The following is a 6398-nucleotide window of genomic DNA, read 5'->3' on the forward strand; positions in this document are numbered from 1 at the left end:
GATGTGTTGCTCCTAATAAAAACAGGTACTGGAAACATTCTCTGAGATTTTGATCCATATTGCCAGAATGAGTGCAGATCCTGCTGATTGGTTGGCTGCACACCTGTGATGCAAATCTCCCGTTCCACCAAGGGTAATCAGATATCCCTTTTTAAATGGGACAGCATAGCATTTTTTGTCTCTTGTCTCTCTATCCCACATCTTTAGGCAATGTCCCACATTTCAACACGATATCACCCTGAGGCGTGTAATAGACACGCCGGTCCACCGTGTCCATTTCATGCTTTGCCTTTCCAAACATGGAATGTACACACATGCAGAAGTACCAGCAAAGGAAGATATTTTATTTGAAGCGAACATGAAAATAATCGTAGGAAAGCATTTAAACAGATATTACTAGCACATTTACATGTAAATATATATTAGCCACCTAGCTTAAAAGTTACCAAAAAGTCATAAGCTTTGCACATATTGATGAATATGAAGGAAACTACAAGAAGGAAGGTGAAGTGGCAGTGTTTTCTAAGAAATAGTGTTTTTTTTCCTTTGTTTTTTTTGGACCTGGAGGTATTTTTGAGATTCACATTAGAGAATATATGGTGTGAAGAAACACAGTAAGCATGCATCATAACTGACTAAAAATTGCAAAGGTTGTCAGACATGCCTCAAAAAAGGTTTGCCAATCTGTGGGTGCATCCTTACTGAAACTCAAAGGCTGTTACCAGACAGAAGAACAGATGAAACAACAGAGAATACAGGAGTATATAAGACGATAAGAACAAACTTCAGTTTCCTTTTATTCCTACTATATTTACCTAACTTAGAGAGTTGGGAAAGTTGCATTCAAATATAACATACTGGACAACCTCCCAGCATTGTTATTCTGTCCCACTTGCTCTCACACAAACACTGTGTTTTTCCCACATTTAGTTTGTTGAGCTGCGGTCACCCTAGTTCCACCACATCCCAAATGTGCTCCACTGGATTGAGATGATGGTGACTGTAGAGGCCATCCGAGTTCAGTGAACTTACTGTCATGTTCACGAGACAAATGGGAAATTATTAGCATTATGCTACTGTAATCATCCATCAGATGATGGGTACACTGTGATCGTAAAGGGATTTACATGGTCAGCAACAGTACCCAGATAAGCTGTTTAACAATACTCAGGCACTGATAGCCCTTTTTCACTAGTCTCTACTTGGCTGGACTTGGTTTTTAGGGTTTTTCATTAGGTGGTAGCATCTTGTACCAGGTAGGACCTGCCTGGCGGTTCCAAGTGAGCTGAGTCAATGGGACGTCAACAGACTGCATACCACCGATTGGCCAGTCAGTGGCATCACTTGACGAGTCATGAGAGCGACTCCTTCACAAAAATCAAAACCGCCATCTTTGAAATTCTGCAATGAGGGAAATGGCTACACAAAAACCAGCACTGTAGTCCCCGAGTTTGACAAAAAGCCATAGATGGATTCAGCTCTCTCTTTAGGTTCTAGAGGCTATTTAAAATATCCCCCACATCATTACATCACCATCAGCAGCCTGCATGTTCCTGACAACAAATGCAAAAAATACTGGCAGCTGCCACTGCTATGCCCCAGCCGCCTAGTAGATGCACCTTTGGTATAAATTTGATGACCTCTGACCTTGAAGTCCAGATCCCCAGGATTTGAACTTGTGATTTTTGGTAGATGCATCTATAGGATGAATTTGAAAATCCTATGTTGCCTTGTTCTCGAGATGCTGCATTCAAAACCACAGCAGGTGACGACAACAACCCATCGGCCTTTTATAGTTTCGGCATAAACACGGATAAAATTTGCAACTTTGCAATATTTTCCATCAGTGTAATATTTAAATGCTTTGCAAATAAATACACCTGTTTAATTTCCATGTTGTGCGTCATTCCTGCTTTTCAGGAACAAGGTTGATTTAATAGTACGATCTCTAAGTTCTATTTTTTGTATGTTGTGGTGCATGCTGAGACTTATAGATCACTGTCTGTGTTAAAATAGGCCACCAGCTACTAAAGATACAGCCCGCTATAAATAAAGCTCGTGACATGCTCCCATCTTTAGATGCCCACTCATCAGCGGAAGTCGTGAAAGGTTCCTCAGCTCCAGCCCACTGACGCTCTTCCTCACGCTGCAAACAGAAGAATGGTGACGTATTTACCACACATGTCTCGGCTAGCCACACACACACACACGCAAACACTTCACCTGTATGTATGAGTAGCTCCTGTGTTGCCGTGACAACCTGCTGCCGTTTCCCTTTTTGTTTGCCCTTGGAGCCGAGAGCAGACTCACGCCAACGCAGGAGCAGAAATCAGAACAGAGGGAGGACGGAGAACGACATCAGTCCGGGCCTTTCTTTTCACCTCTGAGTTAACAACACCCACGGCTCTCCCACCTGCTCTCACCTGTCAAGCAGCAAATGTAGGCCGATCGTGTTGATATGTCTACAGGGAGGGAAGAGAGAAACATGTCTCATCTGTGAGGGTCAGCGTTGAGGTCACGTCTTGTATCCAGCTTTAGCCACTTTCTTGCCAAGAGTTGGATGAGAAGATAAACACCGCTCTTTTATCTGTCCGTTGAATAGAAGAATGCAGCCAGCCCCTGGTTAGCTTAGCTTAGGACAACCCTCTATACCCCAGTAGAAATCTATTCAAAATCCAGACAATTTTGAAAGAAAGGGGAAATCTGATGAACATTTTAAACACCGAAATATAGCTGAAAATTGTTGTAACATGTCAGGTATTTGTTAGTTTTCACAAATAGCTCTAGCTTTAAGATTTGGACATTTCATCGTGTATTTCTCATTATGTCTTTGTCTGCCTCCACCACCGCTGCTCTCGCTCCTCTACCTCATCTTCTTCCTGCTCACCTCAGGCCTCACATCTCCTGAAGGCTCTAAAAGCCGTGTAAAATTAATGCTTTAAAAATATTCCTGATGTAGCCATTCTCTCTTTGCAGAATGAATTTGCAGCATTTACTTTTTTGGAACATGCTCGAATCAGGTTTTTGCACACAGATAAGCAGATCGGACCAGAACATGTCATTTGGCAACAAAGGCATCTGCAGCGCAAAACACACACTGGTACTGAATATACAATGATATGGTACGCAATGATACATGATGAGAGACTTTTGAGAGGCAAAGCATGGAATGGACACAGTGGATCTGTGGTCTATTACGTGCTTTGCCTTGATACTGGTTTGGCCAGCAAGAACTCAAACTGCCCACAAACATCCTGAAATGAAAGTGGCCATGATACAGGTTCAAACCAGATTGTCCCTGCTGGTGCTTGCTGGTGTGAACTGCATGAACCCAGAATCTCTCTTTCTTCCATCTTTAGACATATCAGGACCGGCTCGATATTGCTTAATGGCATTAAATATTTTATGTTTGTTTTCTGCAAATGTCTTAATACACAAAAACGTACGTAAACATGCATATTTCTTCCAAATATTGTGGCAGTTCTTGATTTTTAGCATATCAGACATGTGACTCTTTCATATCTGGGCAGCTGACACAAGTGTCTGAGGTCTGTGTAGCTAATAGCAGCAAACAGTGGCAAAAACAGCAGCGCTTACTGACGTACAAGTTTTTGAAATCGTCAACAGCTCACCTCAGTATCACTGACATCAGACAGAAGTGAGCTTGAATGACTCATCAACTTGTATCGGGCTCCGTTCACAAAGTTTTAAAGCCTTCAAGTAAATAGTTGTGGAATTTAAGATGACTCAAGGGCTAAAAATGTAAAATATAGCTACATATTTTATTTTTACATTTCTGTTTTCATTCCTAATTTGTTGCTAAGTGTTGATATTATTAAAATTTTAAACTACTGAATCTCTGCAAACACAAACATTTAGGAAACATAAGTTGCAGCATTGCTCCAGACTGGTTGGTTATGAGTTTCTGTTGCTTTCCTGGCAAATTTAATGCACTCGTGATGCCTTAACACACAGCTAGGCCAACAGGTATCTGGATACAATCTGTTTTTGGTACTGTTTATGTTTGTAGTCCACTTTTAGGCCAAATAGTACAGACCAATCATACTTCATTGCTTTGGTGTTCTAAATATATCTAACAACAGGCTAACAGTTAAACATTTAAGAGGGATAGCAGGTGTATTCTTAAACCTATCAGGTAACATCTGATAAAAAGTGTCTTTTTTTTTTATAGATTGTTAAAAATGATCACCATTCATAAGTAAATATATGCACACAGAATAAGAAATCTTGTCCCAGCTATCCTAAATATTGGCTATTGTCCGCAAATACTAAGACATTAGACTAAGACATTATTTCCATTCTGGAAACTAGTCAGCTAACTGTTTCCAGTCTTTAAACTTAGATAAGCATGAAAGATTTGGTTTGAGCCTTACATCTACTGCGCAGGTGTGGGAGTGATATTAATATTAGGAATGGAACTGGGCTTAATTCCAAAAATGTTGAGCCCTTGCTTTCAGATGCATTTCCCTAAGCAGAGTTCCCATGAATGTAACATTGTCACGCAGTCCAGCAATATAACTAGATTAGATACTAACCAAGATATCAATCCTACCATTTACACTACTTTCCACTGTGGTTCACAGTCCCTATCTCAGCGAGCAGCTGTGTTTGGCAGTAAACATTAGCTGGCTAGTAAGTTCAAACAGCTTAAAGACTGAGTCAGTGAAAACGACCCGAAACACCCAGCGTCCTCCACAACACAAATGTACCGAGTTTGGAACAGAAACAGAGCAGAACAGGTAAACCTACCAGCCCCAGTGAATACGAGGATCTGTTCCTCGATGTCTGGTGTTTCTCTTTCGCCATCTCCGTTGTTTAGTGTGTGTGTAGGATATTTACCAGAGTACCAGACCCCATAGCTCTGAGCCACCTATACCCTGCAGCCCCTGTGTGTGTGTGTCTCTGCACACACATATGTGCAGTTTAATCAAGCAGGACATTGTGACTGCCAAAACAATTTCAGATGATTGGGGACCATGACGCCCCCAAGGCTTGTTGCCGGGGATACCGAAGGAAAGATAACAACAAACATTTACCAAATACACTACAGACAAATGACACATCTACACCGTAGCCTCTGTGAGTTACAGTAACACACTTTTTTTTGTTCAAAGTGTGACGACCCACTCCACCCTGCCCGCCTTTCATTCTGTTTGTATGGCAGTGCTTTTCCGCAGGCATCTGGGAGGAGTGGGCGTGGCTTGTTTCCAATCAAAAGCACTGGCAACACCTGTGCCCAGTGTGCCGCAGCTCAAAAAGGCCCTTAGAGCTTAGTTGCTGTGTGGCTCTCCTCCATGAACACCCTGTTGGATTGTTTCCTTCCACTAAACCACTACGTCATACTTCACCTCTTCACTCATGCACCCAACCATTGATCATACTAACTGCACACACTGTGGAAAATTCAAGGTTTTCCATTGATTATTTTAATCTGAAATAAACTGTGTCTTAATGGACACTTATGTCCATCTGCTACATTTACCTTGAAGACATTTAGTAGCTGAACATAAAGTGATGTCAAACAGCCTGTTTTGTGTAAGGAAACACTCTTGAATGTATATTGTTGCTATTTTTGTAGGGCAATGAAGTTTTCCATGGAAGTTTGAATATGAACTACATCAGCGTGACACAGATTTTCCTGTGTTTACAAACTCACGTTCACCTGAGCCGATCGTCCTGGTTGAACGATGCATCCCGCGTTATGCATATCATTTTTTTTTTTACTCTTTCAGTACTAAAAAAAGCCCATGTGCACAGTACAAACTTGTCTTCCAACTTGCTTATCTCAAATCAGACAGAAATGTCATCTCTGTTTATATCGCCAGCGTGGCACAGCCTCCACTCTAAACAGTTCCCATTTCCCTGCACCAATCAGAGAGGGCTGCACCTGGATCTAATGTCATTTAAGGTCAGCACTGTTGTGAAGGTGTGGCTCTTTAGTCTTTAGTACTTTCTATTAAAGCATTGATAGAATTAGTAAGAGGTGGTTAACATTTTAAAAGGGTCTATTTACCTCAGGCTACTGTAAGACCTAAACCTAATCAAGCAGTTTTGTTGCCTAAGCCCAGCTGAGCTAAGAAATGGAAACTCCAAATAATTTAAAGGGAAAGGCCTGAATGCAAAATATCACCCACTATCACAGTCTTTATTGCCAGGAGAAAATGCTGTAAGTAGAAAAATAAATTCAACGACAGATCTTAATGCAAATTCTATTCTCTTACTTTGTTTGAGCCTCAGACCCAACTATATTGATTATACTATCACGGCATACCTCCTCAAGGTAAGTCAACAGGCCGGGTACACCCTGGACCGCTTGATTGTTAGAAATAAGAATTTATAAGAATTTAGCGATTCTATTATCGATATCTATTATCGAT

The 6398-nt window shown here is 41.2% G+C and overlaps 1 long non-coding RNA gene across 1 annotated transcript; it reads right to left on the reverse strand.

Annotated features, from left to right (window-relative positions):
* Positions 1-323: 323 nt before the first annotated feature.
* Positions 324-5155, reverse strand: LOC109205039 (uncharacterized). The gene is made up of 3 exons (XR_002064504.2): positions 4771-5155; positions 2224-2462; positions 324-2146 (listed from the first exon to the last, which is right to left on the reverse strand). It is a non-coding gene; the product is annotated as an uncharacterized LOC109205039 (long non-coding RNA).
* Between the last annotated feature and the right edge of the window lie 1243 nt (positions 5156-6398).

Source organism: Oreochromis niloticus, linkage group LG14, assembly GCF_001858045.2.
Source record: "Oreochromis niloticus isolate F11D_XX linkage group LG14, O_niloticus_UMD_NMBU, whole genome shotgun sequence".
Classification (NCBI taxonomy): domain Eukaryota; kingdom Metazoa; phylum Chordata; class Actinopteri; order Cichliformes; family Cichlidae; genus Oreochromis; species Oreochromis niloticus.